The following is a 13350-nucleotide window of genomic DNA, read 5'->3' on the forward strand; positions in this document are numbered from 1 at the left end:
GTGGGTGAAAATGGGTGCTGGTTGAGTTCCTCAATGAAAGTTAGAAGTAAAGTCAAAGTATGCTTGCCAATTGCTTCTCAATACCACATCTTTCAGTTTATTATTCCTTCAAAAATGAGATAAAAACAACCAATCAAATGAAAGCCAGTTTGGTATAGCAGTTAGTGTTGACCTAGAAATCAGGAGACTGAGTTCTAAACCTACCTTAAGCACACAAAACCGGCTGAGTGATTTTGGGCCAGTCACTCAGTCTCAGCTCCAACCCATCTCATGATGTTGTTTTGGGAAAAATAATAGGAGGAAGGAGTATTGGTATGTTCAATGCCTTGAGTTGTATATGAAAAAAGGCAAGATTTTTTTTTAAAAAAACTAAAAATATGATACTTAATAAATATGGTAAACCAGCAGCAGAGATCCTGGGAAACCTCAGAAGAGACATTTGTGGGTAAATGTAGGTTCTCAGACATTATTTTGTCTAACACCATCATAATTTATTCATTGATATAATCTATATCTTATCCCAGACTTAGATTCCAATTATAATTCCAGGCTTAGCAGATAAACTTCCATATAATGGCATATACAGCATATAAAAAGCATATACAGATATTTTTTAAAAATACTACTTTCAAGTACATTTATAAAAAGACAAACCTTATACCATTTCAATTAACCACTCAATTTCTAAATACTTTTACGCATGATAAGACAATGCAATAGATATCAATATAGTTTGGTTTCCTCTAGTTTTTCTTGCTTTATTGTACAATAGATGACCAAATATAATGCATAATGAGAAATACAGTACAGTGACAGTTGATACCCTACTTACGGATTACTGTCCAAGAGAATGTTCACAAACCCGTTTTGTTTGCAAGTCCAAACTAGTATAAAAAACATGCACAATAACAATTCTTACCTTACATAAATGACAGCATCGCAGTCATGATGTTAATGGTGTTGGCTCGTCCTCAGAAGTTGATATGTCATGTTTCTCCACCTTCCCAAAGAAGTGGTCCAGTGAACTTTGAGTACTGGCTTTTCTCTTTTTCTCATAGATGACACTGTATCAGTGGATTGCATGAGGGACAACTGCAGTCACCTTAGTGAAGCGTTGATATTAGGGTCATTTTGAAAAATGGCAGTGCTTTCTCAATCAAGCACAATACTTCAGCCATCAGCTTGGTCTGAAACCACTTCAGTGCTTCAATCTCTTCCTCTTGTTTTTGCTGGCTTTTCAATTCCATGAGGTCTTTCTTGGAGAAGTCCTCTGTGTGTACAACTAATAGTTCATCAAAGTCCTTTTCCTCAAGGTCATGCTGAAGCTCTTTGCTCAGGGCAATCAACTTCCGGACCACACTCTGCAACTCCCTTTCTGCTCTTGAAAATCATGAACAAGTTAATGGCAAAGGTGTTTCCACCCTATTCAAGTTTGTAGAGATAATCTTGCTCCAGGCTGCTTTGATAGTCTTGATAGCCTTATAGATATTGTGGAATTTTCAAAACTGGTACAAGGTGATCTGAGACTCCACGCCCTGAACTGCTTACCTAAATGTGCAATGAAGAATATTTTTTGAAGGTTGCTATCACCCCCTGGGGGCATAGGCTGGAGGAAGATGGCATTTGGAGGCAGATACACGAACTTCACATTTGGGTGGAAATTATCCAAGTAAACTGTTAGACCTGGGGGTATTTTCTGAAATAAGCAGAATCTTGAACTCAATGTTTTTGTCATGGCAACAGTTCTCCAATTCTGGGATGAAATGATGAAAGAACCAGTCTTCAAAGATGAGAAGGGTGAACCAAAGTTTCTTGTTAGCTTTTCACAGAACAGGAAGTGAACTCTTTGAGATGTTCTTAAAGAGGTTGCAGATTCATGGAATGGTAGTCTAGCAGTGGTTTAGGCTCAGATCACCAGAAGCACTGCCATCTAGCACCATAGTTAGCTTTGTAGGCTGGAATCATCATCATCTCCTCCTTCCAAATGTAGATTTGTCTGCTATTTTATTACAATAAAGCTCCATTTCATCTAAACTGAATATCTGCTGAGGCAAATAGCCACATTTCTTGGAGAAAGTGGGGAAAGATGTCTGTAGAATATATGGCGCGCACCAGAAACTTTCCTGCCTTCTCCTAGTTCCAAGGATCTTCTAGAATAGACTCATGGACAGGTTTCTTCATATAGGCAAAAGTTCGCAATTTGAAATTTCTTAAATAGAGTAATATCTGTATAGTCTCATCTGTATTTGTCTAACTCGGTATTATCTATACTGTCATTTGTTTCTCAGACTCAGTAATATAGATCCTTCATAGCTTGTAAACACATTTGTGAATGAATTGTACTCAGTCCTTTCCAAATGCCAACTAAATAAAACAAAGAAGCTACACAGAGGGACACAATCACATCAAGTCAAACATTTGTATCTAATATGACAATTTCTCTCGTCTCTGGGGTCAGCCATGAAGTTGACAGGTCTACTAAATGCAACATGCAATCTGAGTAAAATGTAATGAGAGTTGATCTTTCAGGTGTTTGATATGGTATATGATATATGAAAATTTATTTTCTAGCACAATATTTTTTCATAGAGTGTAGCAGTGGTGAAATCTAAAATTTGTTACTACCGGTTCTGTGGGTGTGGCTTGGTGGGGGGGGGTTAATGTGACTGGGTGGGCGTGGCCAATTTTAAAAAAACTTTTAAAACCATTTTTTTCTACAACCTCTTCGGCGATTGTAAAAAAATGTTTTCAAAGGGCTCTGATGATCCCAGCTGAGTTGCCTGATTGGCAGAGGCTTTTTTTTCTTTTAAATGCCTCTGACGATCAGGCAACTCAGCTTGGATCATCAGAGGCATTTAAAAGAAAAAAAGGGTTTTATATTGGGTGTACTGGGTGCACACGCAGAAAACATCCTTATTTTCGGGATAGGTGTTAAGGTATTGTCAGGAAAACACAGTAATACAGAATATTTTAAAGATGAATAATTTTTTATTATTTTATATTTTTATATTTTTATAATTTTAACTTTAATATAAAGTTAAAACTAGAGAATTTTCTTTTGGGACCGATGGATAAGCAATTGGAAAAAATCCATGAAACTTTCTTTTTGTAACTGCAGTGAGACGATTATTTTGTACAAAGGTAGAAAGATTTGGTTTTACTTACAAGAGAGCAATGAATGGTGAAGTTGATTGAACTTGCTGAGTTGGCCAGCTCTAAGTAGAGAAAGAACACTGTCTAAGTTTAATGTTGATTAGAAACTCTTTACTGATTTTTTGCAGAAAACAAAAAATAAATTTATGGTGTATGGTTTTAATGTTTTTTTTAAAACAAAGATAATAGAAAGTATATGAACAGTAATTTAACCATAACTCAAGAGGTCAATTTACATTTATACTTATAACTGATGTAAAAGAAAATTGAAAGTAACTTCTTTATAATACTTTTTCTTGTCTTTGAATTCTGCATTTTTGTCTTTGTTCTTTTCTTAATTCTTTCCTTTTTCTTCTTTTTTCCATTCTAAATATTAATTTTTATTAGTTTTTATCTTTTGCTTTAAAATTTTAATAAAGGTACATAAAAGGGATTTTTACTTTTTAATTCTGCCATTAGAATTTGAATGGATAATTGATGATCCTAGGATGGATTTCAAAACCTCTTTCCTCAGGAAGAATAATCTGATAATTTATTGACAATTGTCTGGAAAAATATTGGTGAAGCAAATTGTTGAAGAAAGAGAGATAAAAAGAGAGAGGAAAGCCTCTTGTTTATCATTTCTGGGTCAAAAACTCTTTTTCTTTTCACTAGCACAAGGCTCCTGACACAGTGCCACTGACAAAAATACGGTAATCCAAAGGGAAGAAAATCCCACCTTTGTTACATAGACTATTCTGAGAAAACATCCAAATGCTGTTTGCAAAATGTATACGTTATACTAACATCATCAAACATTTTAAAGTATGTGATGCACATACATTGTGGACAGAAGTCTAAACTTAAAGTTTATTTATTTATTTTAACAGAATATTCTGTTCTGAAAGTTTCCCAATAATTTCTGAAAAAGTTACACCAGCCATTAAGTAGTGAGAGTTATTAATTCATTGCAGATAATAATAAGAGGTATTATGCAAAGGAATCCGCTTCAACAGGATTTATTTAGTCTTCTGCTGGCTAGCCTGCCAAACTTTATTCTTCCAGGGATAGAAAGAGACGTTTCATTGTTTTGGTTGCCTATGGCTCTCAAACTTAACAAGACTTATTCAACATGAAAATAATCATATCAGACAAATACTTATTCTCAACAAATCAAATGGCATCCTGAGGGTCTAGGGCTTACAGTAAGAATCTAGATTCACTGCTGGATTGGACTAAAATGGATTTATCATATGGAATTACCTGTAATACATAAGTAATTTAGTAATATCAATTATTTTCAAAATAAAATATATACTCCCACTAATGTCCTAAAATAGCCATTCAAGGTTCTGCTCTGGATGCTCTCAGGTATGATGATGAAAGAAACACCTATCCATGAGTGATCTTTATTAATGACAGCCACTACACATTATACTTCCAAAGATATCAGTCTTTTATACCTTTTTTGGCAACAGATTTTAGTAACTTTTCTTGTAGGCCATTAAAACAATTATATGATCTTGCTGTTCAGTCCATGATTTGAACTTCTTTCAGAAATGTATTTGTATATTTAATGATTAGTGCTACATATTGTTTTAGTCCCTTTTAATTTAAATGAGTTTTTCTGCTTTTAAAGTTTACACATATTTGAAGTTTACTGAATGTTATTCTTGTTTTATGTGGGTTATATACAGTAAATCACTTGAAATCATTCTGTTCTACAATGGATGACACACTGAATGAATAAAGAACTACATTAAGATGGTATTGCTACTTACCAGCTTTGCACTTTCCCTATCATACCAAGTATCCTGGCAAGGTCAGGTCAAGCTGTTATCATCCTATATGATTAAAAAACAAATTTATGCTACGTGCAACTTTTCAACCTGTTTCTTGCCTTTACAACTCTAAAACCATATTAAGTTCTTTAGAAGAACACAGTGCAAAATCTCAGTATCTGTCTCTTCACACAATGGAGATTGTACCCAAGACATCAGAGTAAATTCTGCTTTTCTACATGTCTATGAAGATTCTCAGTAATCTTTTTGGCTAAAAATATGATAGAAAAACAAAAAAGAGAGATAGAAGAAAATTTGAATATACAAATAGTGAAAAAAGTTAAGTACCTTGGAGTATATTTAACTTCAAGATGTGTAACAATAAAAGAAGATAATTATTATAAATTAAAACAGCAAACTGAAAGAGATTTGGAAAAATGGAAGAATCTTCAACTATCATTCATGGGACGGATTGCACTAATAAAGATGAATATATTACCAAGATAATTGTTTCTATTTCAGACTGTGCTGATAACAATCAAAAAGACCTATTTTCAATATCTCAATAAGATAATAAGGAAATATATATGGCAAGGGAAAAAGGCAAGAATAAGCATAAGAATGATGCAAGATACAAGATTGAGAGGTGGATTTGGGTTACCAAATTGGGAATTATATTACCAGGCAGTAACTCTGACATCGTTGAAGGAATGGGTGGAGTTAAGAAATATAAAGTTGTTAACATTGGAAGGATATGATTTACAACTAGGATGGCATGCTTTTTTGTGGTATGGTAGAAATAAGATACACACATATTTTCATAGACACTATGTAAGAAAAGCATTGTTATTGGTCTGGGAGAAAGTAAGAGACAAATACTATGTGAAAATACCAATATGGTTATCGACTATGGAAGCTTTAATACACCCACATGTTTTTAATTTTGGCAATATTGTTAGATATAAAGATGAAATGAATAAATTAACTCTGATGATTAAAGATAGAAAAGACTCAGAATATTTTAAAATATGGAATGATTTTTTATTATTGGTTGGAGAAGAGATATAAATGATTAATTATATAAGTATGTAAAAATATGTGATGAGTTGAATATTATGTTAGTCATGAATTGATATTGTGGACTAGATAAGGATCAAGATAGAAGTAATGACAACTATACAGAAAAAGAAAGAACTTTGGAAGATAACACCGAGATGGCACAGGGAAGAGAAAACTGATGTATTAAATGTTTGTTTGTCTAAAAAATAAAAAAACTTAAAAAAAAAAGATTCTCAGTCATCCAGGTCATGGTTGTCCCAAAGGAGCTTTTTCAAGAGGCAACTGGACTTTCAAGTTTTTCTTTGGGGACATTTTGCTCTTCATCCTAGAAGCTTCTGAACAGTTGAAGAAGCTTCTTGGATCAGAAGCGAAACATTTTCAAAGAAAAACAAGAAAGTCAGGTTGCCTCTTGAAAAAGCATCTTTGGGACTACTGCTTTTCTACTTTCTGCAAAATTAAAACACTGGCCTTATAGCACTTTAGACCTTTCTGACATATCTGCCATTATATATGCCAATACAATTAGAATATATCATAGAATTATAAATATGTATTATTGTCAGGTTTTGATGCTATCTCTAAATAAATGAATTTCCAAACTGCCGATCTTTGAGGAAATTTTCTCTTTATTGAGCATAGTGATCTGTCCCTGACTCTTTCACGGTCAGCACTGACCTTTGCCCCCCAAGCCCTCCCTTTCCGATCCCCAATTCTCTGCATCTTATTGGCTATCTTCCAATCCACTCCCCTTATCCCATCTCCGTCAGATCACAGGAATGTCCCCCCTTCTCCCATCCCCGAGGAAACAGAATCTTCAAAGGAATTAAGTAGGCAAAAGTTCAAGCTTCTCCTCTCCTTTCATATGTCAGCGCTGGAACACTGACAATTATTTTCTGAATAATCATCTAGATGATTATGGATAATGATTTACATACATTCACATGTGTAAGGCAGTGCTGAATTTTTGCCATCTAAGAAGCAAAATGTCTCATTTGAAAAAATATGGACCTATTACAGTCTGTATCCCTTGAGTAGTGAGTACTGGCATTTCCCCAAATAATATAAATATATGAAAACTACAGACTGGCAGATTTTTCATAGTAAAAAGAGAAAGGAAGAGAAAATTCTTTCTGTTGATAATAACACTCTCTTGTCTCAACCCTTAACTTATGACTTATGAGTGTAATAGAGTCTGCCCATTACAGTCACAAGTTGTGATGGATATAAATCAGGTCACCAATGTGACCGACCCAATTTTATGACCTTTTTTGTAATGGCTGTTAAGCAAAATAATGGCTTGCTAAGGAGAATTTTATCAAAAATTAGAAGTAAAAGCTGTTTTTGTGCAAAACTGTTATAAAACATGGTCATGGAAACATGGGATGCTGCAAACGCCTGCAAGTGCCTTGGTGGTACAGGGGTTTAAAGCACCCTGTTATTAAGCTTATTAAGACCAGCTGCCTGCAATTACTGCAGGGTTCGAATCTCGCCAAGGCTCAAGGTTGACTCAGCCTTCCATCCTTTCTAAGGTAGGTGAAATGAGGACCCAGTTGTGGGGGCAATAAGCTGACTTTGTATAAATATACAAAAGGATGAAGGCTATTGCTGAGCACATTGTAAGCCGCCCTGAGTCTTCGGAGAAGGGCGGCATATAAATCAAATTAAAAAAAAAAAAAAAAAGTGCAGGCCTTTCTGTGGTCACATAATGGAAGGGCCCTGGAACTTCAAGTGTTATAAGTACCCACAGTGTGGTCTATCATAACTTCAAGTGGTTAGTGAGAGAACAGTTGTAAGTCGAGGACTACCTGTAGTAGAAAGCCATTGTAGTCCCTGGCTCCAATTAGAAGAGAATACATTCAGATGCATGTTCTTCTCCTGGGACTTTCACGTATGAGGATGCAGACCATAGTAATACAAAAGATGGAGCTCTAGGTTGTGATAGCCATCTCTGTAAACGAATTAATCTAAATTAGATTAATAAGAAATGTGTTACAAGAATTAGTATACTTAGAGAAGCAGAAAAAACTTATAACAAATAGCTTAGTGAGAAAGTCCCATTCTAAAATATAAGCCTAAAGAAAGGTTTAGCATGCACTAAAGGTTTAATAGTGATTACAGATAAATTGGAGAAGAAAGCAGAAAAGGATGCAAGTGTGGAATGATATACTGGTAACTGAATTTATTATATTATAGAATATCCTTGAAGTAAGTAAGCTGGGTTGGGAAAAAGTCTGCTAAAAAAAGTCAGAAGATTTTATGTTTTCCATGTTTTCAACTTTACAAATTAAAATACATTTCATTCCTTCAAAACCTTCTCTTAGTGTAGAATGGTATTTTCTTTACTCATATGATATTTACCTCAACAATTCCATCATTTTTCCATCTTAATTCCTCTTTTAAACTTTTCCTTTACTATTTCATTTTTCCTGTTACAACAGTTGTCCTGACTATTTTCCTGTTTTATTGTCCAAAAGACAGAAAAACAACCAAATCAATTGTATTCCATGGAAGCATGAACAGCAAATGGCACTGAACCAGGGATGAAATGCTACCGGTTCGGGCCAGTTCACTCGAACTGGTAGTAAAAAAATGCTTTAAAAAGTAAAAAAAAAAAGTTCCAACGATCGTGTGTCGCTCAGCTGATAATCAGAACTTTTTTTTTTTGAAACCTCAGAAGCGGAGGTTTCAGAGGCTGAAAAAGCAAGGCGCAGAGCTCACAACCAATGAACCTGTTGCTAAAGTTCACCTCTGGGAACAGCTGATTAGGGGTATTCCGGCAGGCCGATCCACCCGCCAATCAGATTTTTTCTTATTTTCCTCCTCAAAAACTAAGGTGTGTCTTATACTCCAGTGCGTCTTATAGTCCGAAAAATACGGTAGATATAGATGATATTAACTTCCAAAAAAACAACAACAACAACAACAAAAAAACTGGCAACTTTACTACAAAGTTAATAATTTCTCTTTGATATACTCATCATGAAGAACTGTTTCTCTATGATGATTCCCTGGAAAACTAGGTATGATTAGTATAATATACAAATATTCTTAAGAACCTTTTGTGGGTCTTCCAAAAGCTTTTTCCATAGATGATTCAATGAGCTTGAATGTGCATAGCAAAAAAGTTACAGTAGAACCTCTGGTCACGACCATAATTCGTTCCATAACTTTGGTCACAAACCGATTTGGTCATGACTCGAAACTAATTTTGAAAATTTGGCACTTACAAAAAAAAAGGCTGCAGAAGGGGAAATCGGCCATGAAAAAAAAAAGTGAATTTTTTGGTCGGAACCCAATTTGGTCATGGTCAGAAGTGTTTGTGAGCAGAGGTTCTACTCAGTGGTGAAATGTAAAATTTGTTACTACCGGTTCTGTGGGCGTGGCTTGGTGGGGGGTAATGTGATTGAGTGGGCGTGGCCAACTTTTTTTTTTTTTTTTTTACTTTTAAAACTATTTTTTCTACAACCTCTTCGGCTGAAGAGGTTGCAAAAAAAAATGCTTTTAAAAGCCTCCAATGATCCTAGCTGAGCCACGCAATCATCAGGCTTTTTTTTTACTTTTAAAAGCATTTTTTCTGCCGAAGATGTAGAAAAAATGCTTTTAAAAATAAAAAAAAAAGCCTCTGATGATCGCATGGCTCAGCTGGGCATGGGGTGGGGGGAAAGGATTTTTGCTACTGGTTCTCCGAACCACCCACCGCCATTGCTACAAGATCGGGTGAACTGGTCCAACCCGGGAACATTTCACCCCTGGTACTACTGTATACGAGTTAGGCAATGATATATGTATCAATGGTTTCATTTAAACAGAATGCTAAATTAGGATATAATGGCATTAGAGCTCTGTGGGCAGCAGAAATATCTGTGCTGAGAAGATCTGAACAATTTAGCTCGGATTTGTCTGTATCTGTCTGTCTGTCTGTCTATCTCAATCAATCAATCAATCAATCAATCAATCAATCATCTATCTATCCACCAACCCACAGATCCATCTATCTCCAATTGGTTGTCCATCTTACCACAGGGTAACTCTGGAAAGCTTAATACTGGGATAGGAGTAATACTTAGTAGATTGGTTCGTATTGGGATGGAAGACATCCGGGAATACCAAGATCGTAAACTAACCTGGGAATTTGAAACACAAGTCAAATCAATAAAGGAGGATATTCGTAGCTCAGGGTTGAAATGAGAGGTTCTTGGTACTCTCTGAGCTTGCTTGTTTTCTTGCAGATGTGTCATTCAAACTAAGTAACATCATCAGTGCTAGTAAGGCATGCGGTTTGCTGTCAGTTTATATTTTAATGGCTTACACTGTCAGTGTTGGTGATCTTAGAAATTCTTTGGTTGGGCTGTTTACTGTTGGCTTCTTTGGCAATTTCTTGATTGGGGTATTGCTTACTTCATTGTTGTACTGATAGTGTTACCTAGTTTTATAATGAAACGTCTACAAGAAAACAAGCAAGTTCAGAGAGCACCGAGGATCCCTCAAATCAAATCAAGTCACAAGAGTAGCACAGACCAGCATAATTTGAAACATATCCCAGAAGACAATGGCAAACACTTCAAAGAAAACTACACAGTTGTATCTATGAAGTTATCAGAAATCTACCCTGACTTATAGTTTATATAGCATTACAAAAGCAAATAATAGCAACACAAGTAAAATAAAATAAAAATTCAGGAATAATCTCATGTAACAGATATTCCAATAGAAATGTAACTATGCATACCTGAACCTTTGAATTGAGTCCTTAGTAGAGAAGCTATTGAATCAATGAGTTCGTTTTTACCTGAAAAATCGAGGCAAATTGTTGTTAAAGATTGGAGACAGAGAATATAGCAAGAATACCAAAGTCCAAGCAGAAGTTTCTTGGAAATTACAACTGCCTTGAGAGTTAGTGACTGTTCCCTTGGAGACTTAAACTCCATTAGCAGTTAATAAATTAGTGACTTTAGATTATCCTCTTCCTACATAAAAGCCTCTGTTCAAGAGCAAAGGTGTTATAGAAACAAAATCTGTACATTTTGTACTTTATGATCAAGCATCTTGCATCCCGTGCCTTGACTCACTAAGTCCTTGGGCTTTCAACTTGACCTTGTTTCTCGTGGCATCCCTCAGAATTTAATCTGGATTATTTATTGGTTTAGATTACTCAATTGCTTTTTGACTACCTCTTGGCTTGATCCCCAGACTGCAAATAAACATAGTGTTGGTAAGATTTTTCAAAAGAGATAATTCTGATAGGATAAATACCTGGGGAAATTAGCTTTCCACCTCCAATAAATTTAAACAATATCAGATAGCAATTTTAAACTCTCTCCATCATCACAAATCATTACATCCATCTTCACAAACTGAGAAAGACAGGTATTTAACAGCCATAGGGGAATTGCAACTACAGCAGGGACCCTTTGGCTGGACTCAACCTAGATATTAACTTGATTAGTTTAATTATACTGACAAAAAATTAACCCTTTTCTATAAATCCAGTATTAACAATTTACATCTATTCAGAACTTCATGACTATCAGACCCATCTCCCCATTTGATGTTTTGAAATTTGGTAGTCATCTCATCTACTTTATCAAATGGAACGTACTTAATATGTAGTAAACATATGATCTGTTTATCTGTGATGAAGTTCTGAATGGTTATTTACCTATTATTAACCAACAGCACTTTCAAGTCAAAGGGAACCAAACTACTGTTACAATAGATCTGTGATGGCAAACCTACGGCAAGGTGGCACGCAGAGCCCTCTTTGATGGCACGCGAGCCAATGCCCCAGTTCAGGTCCGCTGTGCATGTGCACATGCCTCCTGCCGGTCAGCTGGTCTTTGGGTCTCTGCCGCGCATGCCTGGGGGAGGATGCATGCGGGGGTTGTCATCATCAACTGAAAACACATTATTAATCAGCAAAGCAACTAATAGCTATCATGACAATAACACATTCTAGATCAGCGGTCCCCAATCTTTGTGGGTTGAGAGCCCAGAAGGTGGGGGAGAGGGGGGGGAGAGGAACCAGGCCACACAAGCAGCAGGCCAGTGTTGAGCTGCATACATGCTTGTCGGCTCGCCACTCGCAGCCCGATTCTAAATAGGCCATGGCCCAGTACTGGGCCACAGCGTGGGGGTTGGGGATCCCTGCTCTAGACCACCCTTAATAAAAAGCAAGATGTTACAAAACAAAACCCAACTCTCCCACTCATTGGTTGGATCCATGCCTTACCTAGCTCCTTTAGGCAGTGTGGGTGATCTCTGGCATGTGTTTAGATAGACTTGAGAGATGATTAATATCTTTTTGGGAGAGGTGGTGGTAGCAGCTGCCTTGAAGATGTGCTTATTTCTGAAGAACCATTTCTAAATAAACCTTATTAGGCAATTTCTGCCCAGACTCTAATCTCCCCTTTCTGGGGATATTTTGGGGAAACTGGAAGGATGTCAACTGCAGACAACCCTAGATCTTTTAAATCTAGAATTCTGTCAGGCCATTGGCTGGAAACCTAGGGGAGAAACCTAGGAGGAGCTAGAAGCTCCTAGGAGCTAGGAGGAACTGGATGGAGGGAGTTCACCCTTCCTGATCTTAGACAACTCAGTAGCATTCAGACATCTACAATGGACTACTGTAAGGGTTGGGGGTGGCAAACATGATGGCTCCTTTCCTTTCTGAAGTTCAGGATGGAAGTTATGAAGTTGTGAACTGATGAACCCATGACTGCTGGGATACCACAGGACTCAGCAATCTCATTTTATTTAAACTGAAGGTAAAACCATTGAGAGAGGTTATCCATTAATTTAAGGTATTATATCAATATGCTGATAATAACCCAGTAAATTTCCTTGTAAGCCTTACTGGAGATGCAGAGGAGCCTTTCCTGTTTTTGAGAGGTTGGATGGATCAAACAAGCTAAAACTGAATCCCTAAACAATGGAACCACTGTTCATATATGAACTATTTGACTCCGTTTTAGTTTCTATATTGGTTTTGCACTTCCCTGAAGCAGCCTATCTGAGATTCAGGAGAAGTAATGGAGTGGGAACCCAATTAAACAATTCTAGACTAGCGTCACCAAGAACTATAAGCTCTTGAGTATGTAAATATGTATTGGTTAATTTATATAATGGGAAGAAAAGACAACCCCAAATATGTATCTTATTATGGTCCCGGAAAACAAGTAAGTGTCCACCAAAGGCAATCTATGCAGAATCAAGAGTGCAGCAAACCCAAACAATTTTAGATTACTGAATGTAATCTTTGACTCAATAATTATTCACAGTAAAGAATTATTTGCAGTTCTTTGCAAAATAAGAACAGACATCTGATTGAATAATTACTAATAAAATAATATTGCTAGCTGTTCCAAATCGCTTTGGATAG

At 36.2% G+C, this 13350-nt stretch overlaps 1 long non-coding RNA gene across 5 annotated transcripts in view; it reads right to left on the minus strand.

Annotated features, from left to right (window-relative positions):
- LOC139315355 (uncharacterized) overlaps positions 1–13350 on the minus strand; it is a 27066-nt gene continuing 13716 nt past the window's right edge. The window contains exons 4-9 of one of the 5 annotated variants that reach the window (XR_011600266.1): positions 10702–10761; positions 7778–7920; positions 4914–4976; positions 3166–3215; positions 920–1548; positions 1–106 (exon numbers count right to left, since the gene is read on the minus strand). This is a non-coding gene — a long non-coding RNA (uncharacterized lncRNA). Of the gene's footprint in view, positions 107–868; positions 1549–3067; positions 3216–4913; positions 4977–7777; positions 7937–10701; positions 10762–13350 lie in introns of those variants that run through there. The other 4 variants (XR_011600267.1, XR_011600265.1, XR_011600263.1 and 1 more) reach the window with 4 other exon arrangements.

Source organism: Pituophis catenifer, unplaced genomic scaffold (assembly GCF_029215685.1).
Source record: "Pituophis catenifer annectens isolate HBS135680 unplaced genomic scaffold, rPitCat1.0.hap2 SCAF_3, whole genome shotgun sequence".
NCBI lineage: Eukaryota > Metazoa > Chordata > Lepidosauria > Squamata > Colubridae > Pituophis > Pituophis catenifer.